Below are 14,116 nucleotides of genomic sequence, written 5' to 3' on the forward strand. Positions count from 1 at the left end.
CGCTTGTAAAGAAAACATGTGAACTCATACACAGGATTGAGTGACTTAAAACAGTGAGAGGGAGAATGACAAAGCAAGCGTGGGGAAATGTTAACATTTACAAGATCTCTTAGAAGGGTATATGGGAATTCTTTATGCTATTTTTGCAAATTTTTCTTAAAACTAAAATTATTTCACAATATAATTTTTTTTAAAAAGCACTGAAAAGTCTAATAGCCTTTTCACTGTGGCTCAAACCTGAGTCTTAGCCCCTTGCCTTCCTCCCTGAACAACATGAACTTCAGCACTTGTTCCAGTGTCTCCACAGACTGCTGGACCCTGGGATCCTTGCAGTCATCCACGCTCCAGGCCCCACAGGATAGCAGCAAGGCCAGCATGTGTGCAGGTGCTGGGGGCTCAGGCTTTCTGATCTCCACCAGTGTACGGGCTGGCGGGAGGTCAAGGAGCTTGGCTGCAGGGAGGGCTGGGTATCCGGCAGGCATAGGGGACATCCAGTGAGAAGGAGACAATGTAATGCCTGAATGACCTCTTACTTGGAGAGGCCAAGGAGCCTGGAGGCTGATAATTGGAGACTGGAGAGTGACATATGGGAATACCTGGAGAAGAAGGGACCCCATGTCACAGGCTGGGGGCATTATTTTAAGATCATTGAGGACTGGAGGGCTTAGGACTTTGTAAGTTCTGTGGGCAATGCCCATATCGTTCTGTACATTGACAAAGCCCGTCTTGCTGCTGATGACTTCAGAGTCAAATATGACACGGAGCTGGCCATTGCCAGTCCATGGAGAGTGACTAACGGGCTCTGAAAGGTCATTGATGACACCAATATCATTCAGCTGTGGCTAGAGACAGACATCAAGGCTCTCAAGGAGGAGCAGCTCTTCATGCAGAAGAACCACAGGGAGGGAGTAAATAAATGGTCTACAAAACCAGATTGCCGATTTTGGGTTGACTGTGGAGTTGGATGCCCCCAAATATCAGGACCTCAGCAAGATCATGACAGACATCTGGGCCCAGTGTGATGTGCTGGCTCAGAAGAACCCAGAAGAGTTAGACAAGTACTGGTCCCAGCAGACTGAGGAGAGCACCACAGTGGTCACCTCACAGATGAGCCGCTGAGATGATGAAATATGGTAGCAACCATACTTTGGTAAAAACTGCTGTTTGAATTTTAACCTTACTATTCTGACTTTGACCTTTGCTTCTCTGCTTAAACAATAGGGTAGTTACAGGAGATTGATTCCCACTGACTCAGTAGCTCCGGGGGTAAAAACTATAGATAACCTTTAGAGATTAACCTCTGAGTTCTGCTTCTGTATTAGGGCCACATTCCAATGTTCCCAGCCATGAGAATTTAGAACAAAGGAAAATTCCTGTGATTTGAACCATTAAAAAGACTTGCCTACACCTGGAACAGTGCAGCCCACCTGCTTGTGGTGCTCTCATGGCCATCCTGGCCAGTTTTTCAATAAATCCTTGCCTGCTTTTTTTTTTTTTTTTTTTTTTTTTTTTTTTTTATATATACTTTATTGATTTTTTTACAGAGTGGAAGAGAGAGGGATAGAGAGTTAGAAACATCAAAGTGAGAGAATCATCGATCAGCTGCCTCCTACACACCCCCCACTGGGGATGTGCCCGCAACCACAGTACATGCCCTTGACCAGAATCGAACCTGGGACTCCTCAGTCCACAGGCCGACACTCTATCCATTGAGCCAAACCAGTTTCAGCCTTGCCTGCTTTTTTTAATCAATCATCAACTTCTGGTGGTCTTATTTTGAAGCCAGGGTTTGACCCCACAACAATGACATTCAAAGAGCTGAGATGTACAGACCAGGCCTTCGAGGCTGACCTGGACTGGATGAGGAATCTGAAGGCCAGAGTGGAGGAGAACATCCTGGTGGAGGTGGAGATGTGCTATGCCATCAGATGGAACAGCTCAATGGGGTCCTGCTGGTCCTGGAGACAGACCTGGCCCAGGCCAGGGCCGAGGGGCAGCGCCAGGCCCAGGAGTAGGAGGCCCTGCAGAGCATCAAGGCCAAGCTGGAGGCTGAGAACACCACCAACCTCCTCCTTCTGGAAGGAGAAGACTTCAGTCTTGGTGATGCTCTGGTCACAGAATTGCATGCAATCCATCTAAAAGAACACCACTGCAGGCTTGTGGGTGGCAAAGTAGTGTGTGAGGTCAACAACACCAAAGTTCTGAGGTGTTAAGGCAGCAGAGGTGGCGCACCCGTTGGGGAGGCCAATAAGTTCAGAGATCATTGAATATTCAAAAAATAAAAAGGAAGTCCAGGGGAGAATCCAAGATGGCTGCTCGGGTAGGCACCTAGCCGCAGCCGCACGCAACAATTTCAATAAAATACAACTAAAATATAAAATGGACATTACCCAGAACTACAAGAAAGTCGACTGACTGGAAATTCTACAACGAGAAGCAAGGAGAAAACCAGAAGGAAGCGCGGAGGAGCTGTAAAAGCCTAAGGTACGGAGACACGCGGCGCGTGGAGAGGGCGGAGCCGGAGAGGAGGGAGGCCGAGTGCCTGGCTGGCGTTCCCTAGCGGGAAGGAGATAAACACTCCGACTGTGCTGGGCCCCCAACTGCTCTGAACCCCCGTTCTAGGCCAGACCCCAGGGACCCAGGCTCACACAGAGGGAGCTGGGCTGTAAGGCGGAACCCGGAGATCCGGTGAAAGGAGGTCCCAGAGGCGCGCACACTGCGCGCAGAGAAGGGCCGGCCGGCCAGCTGTGCCGTAGGACTGCCCTGGCGGGAAGGAGACAGGGGCTCCAGACTGCTCTGAACGCCACCTCCAATTCCACTTCCAACTGAACTGAACCCCAGTTTCGGGCCCATTGTGGGAGAGCCTACACTGTTTGGTAGCAGGCGAAAATCGAGGGCACCTTTCTCTCAGAGGCGCTTGCAACAAGTACTGAAGGACCCTGAGTCTCAGGAGTCGCATAGGGTGGGGCTGACGGAAGCCAAGGCTGTAGGCTCCACCCTGAAACCCCGCCCCATCAGGAAAACTGCCTGCGAAAATGCCTAAACCAAATAGATCACAAACGAAAGAAATGGAGGACAAAAAGCGACTGGATATAGAGTTCAAAACCACACTTATAAGGTTTTTCAAGAGTATCCTAGAAAAGGCCGATAAAATAAATGAGACCTATGAGGATATGAAAAGGGATCAACAAGAAATAAAGAATACATTGTCTGAAATAAAAAATATTATACAGAGTCCTAAAAACAGAATAGAAGATCGCAAGAATCAAGTCAAAGATTTGGAACATAAAGAGCCAGAAGACACTTCTCTGCAGAAGCTAGAAGGCAAGAGAATCCAGAAAATTGAAGATAATGTAAGAAACCTCAGGGACAACTTCAAACGATCCAACATCAGAATCATGGGGGTCCCAGAAGATGAGAGAGAGCAAGATATCGAAAACATACTGAAAGAAATAGTGACAGAAAACTTCCCCCACCTGGGGAAAGAATTGGACTTACAAGTCCAGGAAGCACACAGAACTCCAAATAAGAGGAATCCAAAGAGGACCACACCAAGACAAATCATAATTAAGATTCCAAGAGCAAAGGACAAAGAGAGAATATTAAAAGCAGCAAGAGCTAAGCAGGTGGTTACCTATAAAGGAGCTCCTATACGATTGTCAGCTGATTTCTCAACAGAAACCATGCAGGCCAGACGGGAATGGCAAGAAATATTCAAGGTGATGAATAGCAAGAACCTACAGCCAAAAATACTCTACCCAGCAAAGCTATCACTCAGAATCGAAGGTCAGATAAAGAGCTTCACTAATAAAAGAAAGCTAAAGGAGTTCATCACCACCAAACCAGAATTATATGAATTGCTGAAGGGGGTTCTTTCAGAAGAGAAAGTAAATAAAGATAAAATTTATGAACAACAAATACGTAACTATCAACAAGTGAATCTAAAAACCAAGGAAATTAAAAAAAAAAATCTGATGAACAATATTAACTGTTGAATATAATAGAATCAGAGGTATGGAAGGGGAGTGAACTAATGATTCTTGGGGAAAAGGGGACAGGGGAATCTGGGAAGAGACTGAACATAAACTGTGCACCTATGGATGAGGACAATGGGGAGTGGGGAAAGGGCAGAGGGTGGGGTGAGAAGTGGGGGGGAAAGGAACACTTGTAATAATATGAACAATAAAAATTTATTTAAAAAAAAAAAAAAAGCAAGTCCAGTAGTTTGTTTTTTTTTCCCTTTTCCCCATACAAGGCATTTTATAATAAAAAAAAAAAATAAGCTTACAGTTGTTAAAATTCAACCTAGTAAATTTAAATATTGAATTGGCTTTACTTAAGCAATCCATGAATCTGGAGCATCCCACAGGACAACTAGAAGGGCTCCAATGAATTATATAAAATGAAGGACGTTATAGCCAGAAAGAGGGTGGGATTAAAAAATTAAAGAATGGATTGTTTCAGGCAAGGGCATCTTCCCACAGGGGAAGGCAGAGGGTCTTATCAGGCAGATGACCTCAGGGTGTTGGTCAGGAAATTCCAGGCTGATTATGTTTCTCGGGGAGAGGTTGAACTACAATTAGATCAGGTATTTAGGTTTGGCTTCAAGGGCTTTCAGCTTGGGTGACACTATTGTGGGCCTGTGGTTTTCTGTTTAATACAGCAAAATCTGTGCAAGCAAAAGGGGTGCTGTAATAAATCATAAAGTCCTAACTGGGCAGGTCATGGTGGGTAGTCACGCCCCAGGCCTATAACTTCTTTGGCTAAAGATTTGTAAGCCAGACCCGTCCATTGTTCTTGTGCATCTTGGTGAGCAAACCTTTGAAATCCCAGAAGTAACCCTCTTTCCCAGACCTATCAAGCAAGCACATAATCCTGTCAACAACCCTCTACCTTACTTTCTCCCACTTTCATGTGATCTTCCTTACTTTCCCTCCTGGAGTATTTGAGCTCTTATTTCCCAGCAAGTGTCATCAGTTTTGTCTCAGATAAACTCATAAACAGGTTGGGATGTTTCTTTTGTCAACAGTACACAGGAAAACTTTAAAAAAGAGATATAGTAAATTGATAACAAGGTGGTGAGATTATGGGAGACTTTAATCTCATAAAAAACTATCATTTCTTTGATGAAGAACTGTATCGTTATTACAAATATATGTTTGCTTAGTAATGAATGTTATAGTAAATGTCTTGCCTTTAGGGATTCAAATAAGAATTATTGTTATTTTTAAAATCAGACTTTGAATGGTAAAGGGAATTTAAAGAGAAGAATATTTACACTTAAAACATAGATAAATTCATATACTATTTGCTAAATGGTTTGGCAATAACTCCTGACTGTTGATTTGCCTTAAAGGTCCTTGCCAGCCTACTCCCAGTGGAAAGAAAAGAAAATGTCAGGGCAAACCCATGTGCAGGAAAAATCAGGTATTTCCTGTGCTTTTCCTGAACGTCAACAATAGTTGTTGAGGATTCATTGAGGAATTATTCCCTTTTTTTTCCAGGTTAGATAACCCTGGGAATAAATCTTTTCTGCTCTGTTTGCATAGCGCAAAAATACCCACCCAGTTGCATTCAAAGAGACTGTGGTGACCTCAGTGGATGGCTCTTTGCTCAGCCTTGTAAAATCCCAAGAGAAAAACGATGTATAAACATAACATTTGCTCATTTCCCTTAAGCAAGCATAATCCTAATATTTATGAAAGGTTGCAAGGAGCCACTTGATACAGGAGCCAAGTGACCATAAATGACAGAGGAAATTCACCTGAATTAGTTCAAGATGTGTGTTGCCAGGAAACTATGTCCAGGGGCAAACAATCATATTGATCCCTGGGAAATGGTGACACTAAGTGAACAGACAGGTGCAGCCACATAAACACCATTTAGGCTTTTTTTTTTTTTCTTCCCTTAGAAAGATGAAAGGCTTGCTCATATTTTGTATTAAAACTGATAGAAAGGTTTTGAGGAAAAGAAAGAATAGGAATGATTGTTTTCCCTAATCATCATATTTATTATGACACATTTACAAGGTCCTTTGCATATATTCTTTTCAATTCTCATAACAACTTTTCCCTGTTTACAAATGAGGAAATTACAGCCCAGAGAGGTTAAGCATTTCCCCAAGGTCACACAGTGAAGTGTAGAGTTGAGATTTAGAACCCACCTCTGTCTGAATTCAGCAGCCTGGACTCTTTTCACCATAACAGCCAAATGATCATTGTGTGTGTGTGTGTGTGTGTGTGTGTGTATGTGTGTGTTTGTGTGTGTGTGTTTTCAGAGAAAAATATTCAAATAAAATGATTAATAAAAAGAAACTTTTTTGTGGGTGGGTTCCAAAGGATGTTGGACATGGCTTTAGATCTGTTTTTGTTCAAGTACCTCCAAAAGAATTTTAGAAAAATATGTGGCCCTCAACCTTCCTGTGCCTCACACATGCATTGTTAGGTGGTAACTACAGGTTTTCTAAGATTACATAGTTGTAAAGATTTAAATTGCAGTGTATTTTAAACACTCACTTTAAAACAAGGTCGTGACAGCATTCTAAGAATAGTCAATGGAATGTAAATACTATAGTTCTTTGTTCCCTACCACCGTCTGCATATACAAATTATTGAATAAGCTCTTTCTTTTCTTCATTTTTCTTCTAAAACTTGTATGTCCATTTCTCTTTCCTCTACAGAACTTTATTCAACCTTTGTATTTGGAAGTCTCTTATTGATTGTCCATGCCAAGCCTTTCTATAAGAAGAATTTATATATAAATTTTAAAAATATACCCTGTGACTATAAGGCTCTACATGTTTTCCAAGTTATTCTGGACTAAGTTATCTTTCCATCATACAATGTGTCACAACAAAATGAACATGTCACAAAACTAGATAATTATTAACAGTACAATTTTATTGGAAACCTATTTCTTAATGACAGTACTGGTCCCCACCTTCCTCACTAGTTCATGTAGCTGTGGATGAATATTATTTACTGCTAGAATGAGACAAGATTCAGAGTTAATTCTCCTCCAGTTTTTTGATTTTATAGATAACAAGCACTAAATAGATGGGTATAGGAAGAAGTTTAACAACAACTCAAGATTGTTTACCTTGCATCCAAGTTATACAGTGAAAAACGATCTCTCACGAATTATCTTAAGTGACAACATGATTAGATGTTGCTTTAATTTTGATGAAAGCAAATAATCGAGAGCAACATCACTTGCTTCATGTTCATTCTCTCGACACAGATGCCAGCGTGGTGATGTGCCCCTTTGCAGGAGGCCTGGGGCAATGTGACAGAAAGCTATTCTGATACCCAAGGCAGATTACTTTCTTATGGCAAAGTCAGAACAGGGCAGCTGTGACAGGTGAAGTGGGGAGGAGACCTGCCACACAGATTGCTATGGACAAGAGTGCTGGTGGGCACTGACAGTATGGAAATTGATGTGCATCCTCCTGGAATTTGGCTGCATCCTGAGGTCTTAGGGCCAGGTGACAGGTAGTAGACAAATGGTGTGTGAAGGAAAGTGTCAAGGTAAGCATCTGGCTCGTGGCTGTCAATCCTGGGTTTCCGAGAGCCGACCAGAGGTCAGAAGGGAGCTCCTCCATTTTATTTCTCCTGAGGCAGGTGCTACATTTGGAAAAGGAAATTGCTGATAACCTGACCTTTCCCCCTGGGGCTTAGAAAGGTGGGTTGGTCCTGCTAGGGCTTCAAGCCGAACAAATTCCTGACATGCTGCAAGTAAAAACTAGTTTCTTCCTCTGTAAAGGGGGGGTAACAATCCTTGTCTCCTACCGACGGACAAAGGGAGGCAGGGAGACCTGGGATTCTCTGCCACACGAGTCAGTATAGTAATCAGCAAACGTTCATGCTTTAGTGTTATAATAATAATTTTAAAATTTTTACAATTTTTTTTTTTTTAAAAAGCATCAAGCATAAATTAATCATCCCTACAGAGAGCCTGTCTTCTTGGGACCCTGAAGCCTGAATCCAGAATCACCTTCTCACAGGTAGGAAGAAGGAGAAATACGCAGTAAGACAAACCAAAACTTAAAAACCCAAACTCATCAGGCAATAGCTGCTATCCAAAGTTTGGAGTGGAGATGATGATGAAGAGTGAAGAAACATACACTAAAGCAACATTTAGGTGTGGCAGTTAAGAGCTAGAACACTTGCAATAATCCTGGCACAGCCACTCACTAATTCTAATTACTTGATTTTAGACAAATTACCTAGTTATCCATGCTCTCTGCACCTACAAAACTATTATAAAAATTCCCACCTACAGACTATTCCAATAATAATCCTGTTATTAAACAAGTTAATAAAGTTCTTAGAACAGCCGAAACCGGTTTGGCTCAATGGATAGAGCGTCAGCTCTCTGTCCAAACACCTACTAGCAGTTTCCTATTTTACTTACAGCATTCTGTTATCATCGTAATCAGCTAGCTAATAAAGGGAGGAAAGCAGAGAGGATGCCAGACATTACAAGCATGGTCATCTGGGCAGCTTCAGTAGGAAGCTACAGCTTCTCTCTCCCCTGGGAACCCAAGATGCATTCCCTGCAAATCACTGGGGGGAGAGATCAAACACAGGGGAAGAAGGATGCGTGTGCAGCGAAGCTGGGGTGATGTAGTGAAGGTGCTTTCTTGTCAGTCTAGCCTGGGGAACAATGGATTGGCTAAGAGGTAGACCCCATCAGAAGCTTGCTATATCTTGGAAAGTTAAAATCCCCAGAAAAAGACTTCCCTCCTTTCCTGTTCTCTTGCTCCGCTCCTATTCTCTCTTGCTCTGTGACCTTGGACTTGCCTGTGGGCTCAACTATTGTCTCTCCATATCCATGTGACCTTAAGCAGCTGCATGGCCCCTGGCTGTGTGAACCCCACATGCAGGATGCTGGACTGAACTGTACTTTAATATGGAGCAGAAATTCTGGGCAGTGGCCTTACTTCTGGCTCTGCTGAAGACAAGATTGGACTTCTTCCATGCAGGATGGATGGAGATGGGACCTTGGAGGGGAACTCCCTTATTTTATATTTTCCATAAAGCTTTCCACAAAACCCTTAGGGGTTCCAGAAAACTCCTTTCCTCCCTGGCACTCCGAGAATTCCACTTACAGGTGCCAAATGATCTATCGGTTAGGAACTGTGTTTGGCTGCTAATGACAGAGACTCAAGCATGGGTGGGTCAACAAGTTGCTGCATTTTTCTCAAGTCATGGGAAGCCTGGCAGGAGGTGGTCCAGGGCTGGAAGGGAGGCTTTGCTGAGTCACCTGGGGACTCAGGATCTTCAGATGTTTCTGTTCAGTCCTCCTGGGCATGGGCTTGTGGTCTCCTGGGCCCAAGATGGCTAATGCACTTCTAGCATGGCCTCTGCACTCCTGGCAGGAGAAAGAGGTGAAGGGCACAAGGCACCTATCAGCTAGGCACCTGTCTACACCCCTTCAAAGGCCTTTCCCAGAAGCACTACCCAGCGACCCATAACTCATTATACAGAACCATGTCACATGACAATTGCAGCTGCAGGGAGCTTGGAAAATGTGTTTTTGGCCACGTCCAGGCATATTGACTCCGTAGAGTAAGTTGGAGACCTTTCAGTAAAAACAACAAAACAACAACAAACAGAAAGGGAGAAAGAATAGTGGGCAGGATCTAGATGTGACTGCCAGAAACGAATGGTCCATCCAGTACAGGGCTGCATCTCACTATATGGCACCTTCCAAAGAGTGGTCACAGCGGGCCTCTGAGGTGTAATCCTGCAAAGGACCAACACTGGTCTTGAAACAGCAGAACGTTATAGATTCCCATGCATCTTTTTAGATACCTTTCCTGGAAATAAAGATATTTTCCACTTATATAGGATTCTTTCTCTGGCTATTCAACAGGTGAGTGGGATTTTAAAGTGTATTAAAAATGGTTTCAGATCCATCACTGTCACGAATGATGTTTGGAAACATTTGTCAGAAGCCAAACATTTGAACAGCTTTAATCATGGCATCAGAAAAACTACTATTACAGTCAGGAAAGAACTGCTTGATGCATGACATTAAAATGCAGTTCCCCAGGCAACCGAGAGGGAGATACATTCGATGTCAACAGAGCTCCCGTGAATTGCTGAGATCTCACAGAATTCGCAACACCTTTCACTTATTTTTCATTGACAGCTCAATTGTCGCTTGAGAGCATCTGCTGTCTAGAAAACAAATCCTCCACAGTACTCTGGATAAACTCGGCTTCCCCCAGAAATAGCTACGACTCCAATTGTGGAGGAGATCAGGGAGAAGGCATGAGCAGTGGAAATGTGCGGATGGGATGCACAGCCTTGTCATCACACATGGCTGTGTTGGAGATGGTGCTCGGTGCAGATATGTTGCTCGGTGTGGGATAATTTTTGTCTCAGTTGATAGAGTGCTGCCCCCAGGTTCGCATCAGACATAAGTTTGACAACCTTTTTTTTTTTTTCTTTTAAAAATATATTTTATTGATTTTGTACAGAGAGGAAGGGAGAGAGATAGAGAGTTAGAAACATTGATATGAGAGAGTCATCGATCAGCCACCTCTTGCACACCCCCCACCGGGCACATGCCCGCAACCAAGGTACATGCCCTTGACCGGAATTGAACCCGGGACCTTTCAGTCCCCAAGCTGACGCTCTATCCATTGAGCCAAACCGGTTTCGGCTTTTTTTTTTTTTTTTTTAATATATTTTATTGATTTTTTACAGAAAGGAAGGAAGAGAGATAGAGAGTTAGAAACATTGATGAGAGAGAAACATAGATCAGCTGCCTCCTTCACACCCCCTACTGGGGATGTGCCCGCAACCAAGGTTCATGCCCTTGACCGGAATCAAATCTGGGATCTTTCACTCCGCAGGCCGACGCTCTATCTACTGAGCCAAACCGGTTTCAGCCAACCTCTCTTTTTTTAAGAGGTAGAGTCTTAACAGAAATCTTGTGCTAGTCATTTTTTACAATAGCTAAGATCTGGAAACAGCACAAGTGCCCATCAATAGATGAGTGGATCAAAAAGCTGTGGTGCATGTACACAATGGAACACCTGACTCAGGAATTGACTGAAGTCTAGAGAGAATCAGCTCAGAGTGAAAGCATTTGAATAATTCCATGAAACTTGAAATTCCTCCTTCTTGCCTTGTATTCTCAACCTCCAATTTTTTTTTTTTTTTTTTTTTTTTAACAGTGCAGACTTCCTTCGTTTGAAAGAATTTGCACTGATATTATGAATCATTTCAGTTGATTCGCACATCAAACGCATGAAGTAGATTACATTCCTCATTTTACAACAAAAATAGTGAATGTGGGAGTTCAGTGATATGCCCCAAATAATGGAGTTTATATTGGGTGGAATCTGGATTTGAACCCAGATATTGAGTCTGCAAAGCCCTTGTGTTTAACCACAAAGCGAGGCTGAACCCTTGACAGACGCTATGCCTGCCCCATCCCCTAACGGCAGGCCTGCTGCACAATGCGCTTGCAGATTACAAGTTCGTATCTGCTTTTAGATCCAGTATCAAACAGGGGAAAATGTCTCTAGGAGGTCTTCTCCCTGTGCCTAATGACATGGACAATGTCGGCTGGAATGTATCAATAGATGGAAGAGGCTTGTTGGATTTTTCAGTGGGTGTGCAGGTGGTCCTGAGCCAGGGCAGCAACTGAGGGAAAGGCTCCCAGGATCGCGGCCTCACTTCCAACCCCATCACCACGTAGATTGAAGAATGCTTGTTTTCTAGTTCTTCCTATGAGTTCCATATCCTCTGGGTGGAGACAGCATATGCTGCCTGACTTTTTTTTTTTTTTTTAAGAGCTAACCTGGAAACAGGAACCTGGATTTTGCCCTCTCTAAACGTATTTCCTGTGCTATAATTAACATGATGCACATCCTTCCCAGAGTGGCAGTACCTGACTGTGATCTCTGGCCATAAGTATTCCATCTTCAGTTTGAGGTTCCATGTGGCTTATTCTGTACCTGGAGATTTAATGGGATTTATACCTGAGCTTACCCTACCTATAGGAGGAGAACCACATACAGTTTATTGGGTGGGTGACTATGAATACCAGGCAGTGGCTTGCTAATATGAAATTCCAGTCTTCACTAAAGGTTGCCTGAAACCCTTTGCCAAATGACATCATAACCAGGAATGCTATTTTTAATAGAAATACAGCCACGCGGTTTAAATTTAATAGAAAAAAAGTCATCTGGAGCAAATCTAAAGGGTCGACTTGGAAAAATCTGTATTAGTCAGGGTTCTCCAGAGAAACAGAACCGACAGGATGCCCCTTGAGATCCTCAGGCAACTGGTTCCAGGAGGTTCAGATTGTGTGTTTTTAAAAAATACAAATACTTTTATTGACTTCAGAGAGGATAGAAAAGGAGAGAGAGATAGAAACATCAGTGATGAGAGAAAATCCTGTATGCCCCACACTGGGGATTGAGCCCGCAACCCAGGCATGTGCACAGGTCGGGAATCGAATCATGATCTCCTGGTTCATAGGTCGATGTCCAATCACACCAGATGGATCAGACTGCTTTTTAAAGCAGCTGCACTATTTTATACTCCTACCAGTGTGTAAGTATTCTGATTTTTTTTCACATTCTTAGAAACATTATCTACTGCTTTAAATATAGCCATCCTAGTAGATTGAAGTAGTATTCACCCACCCAGTCCCTGTGTGGGATCCCTTAACACGACCTGAGTGGTTCAGGGCCCACTCAGGGTCCATTTCTGGAGAAGGCCGCACACTAAAATAAAAAGACTGGAAAAGAGTTAATTTGGGAAAACGGGGGCCAGGCGGGAAGTCCACCTCTAGGGGAAGACTAACCGCTCTCTGGCCTTTTACCATTCCTTTTATTGAGATTCTGAAACAAAGACATCTCTTAGGCGGGAAGCTCCAACAACCGAAAATCAACAAGAATATTACATATGATTAACAAATTAAAGTTGCCTCAACCACCACTATCTCAACTAGATGATGAGTTAATAGCTCCCACCATTCAGAGCCATCAAGGTTGGCCAACTCTTTTTACATTTTATTACCAGTGGCAATGTTAAGTTTCGGTCCCGGCACCCCTGATTTAATTTTCCTGATGGCTAATGATGTTGAGCATCTTTTCATATGCTTATTGGCCATGTGTCTATTTCTTTGGAGAAATGTCTATTCAAATCTGTTGCCTATTTTATTTATTTATTTATTTCAGAGAGAGAGATAGAAATATCAATGATGAGAATCATTGATTGGCTGCCTTCTGCACACCCTCTATTGGGGATCGAGCCTACAACCCAGGCATGTGCCCTGACTGGAATTGAACCCGGGACCCTTCAGTCTACAGGCCAACTCTCTATCCACTGAGCCAAACCAGTAGGGCTGTTGCCCATTTTTAAATTAGATTGTCAGTATATTTGCTATTTATTTACTTTTACATATTTCTCTTTATAAAGTAATGAACCGATGTGCTATTTTAAAAAACAATACTCATAAAATAAGGGATGTTTAGTCGATTTAATGGCTATGTCCTTATACAGGAAATTAAATTGGTCTCTAAAAAAAACCTTCTGAGAGTCAGTATATCCTCTGCAAGTAGCTAAATTCATTTTCAGATCAGGACGTTTTCGATGCTTCAGTTTCATCCCATATTGCAGTATCATATTCCCTCATCAGATCAAACTCAAGCCATGGCTGACTCCACTTCTGAGCTTCTTTCATCTGCACTCTCTTCAGTTAAATAAAGATCAAATCTGATTCCTTTAATATTGGACTTTGGATACTCCCTGTGCTTGGACCAGGCCTTAGACTTCATTTTTACTTCCAACTGATTAACAGGAACTTCTTGGCTCCATTCTTATACTATTGGTTTCATCTTAATATCAAAAGTGCTGGTTCCGGCCGAAACCGGTTTGGCTCAATGGATAGAGCGTCGGCTTGGGGACTGAAGGGTCCCGGGTTCGATTCCTGTCAGGGGCATGTACCTTGGTTGCGGGCATATCCCCGGTAGGGGGTGTGCAAGAGGCAGCTGATCGATGACTCTCTCTCATTGATGTTTCTAACTCTCTATCTCTCTCCCTTCCTCTCTGTACAAAATCAATAAAATATATTAAAAAAAAAAAAAAAA

The 14,116-nt window shown here is 42.9% G+C and overlaps 1 pseudogene across 1 annotated transcript; it reads left to right on the top strand.

The window, feature by feature from the left end:
• Positions 1-273: 273 nt before the first annotated feature.
• Positions 274-1,119, top strand: LOC311620284 (keratin, type I cytoskeletal 18-like; annotated as a pseudogene). The gene has a single exon. The product of its transcript is annotated as a keratin, type I cytoskeletal 18-like (transcript).
• The last annotated feature ends 12,997 nt before the right edge of the window (positions 1,120-14,116 follow it).

Source organism: Pipistrellus hanaki (assembly GCF_964339955.1).
Source record: "Pipistrellus hanaki genome assembly, chromosome: 1".
Classification (NCBI taxonomy): domain Eukaryota; kingdom Metazoa; phylum Chordata; class Mammalia; order Chiroptera; family Vespertilionidae; genus Pipistrellus; species Pipistrellus hanaki.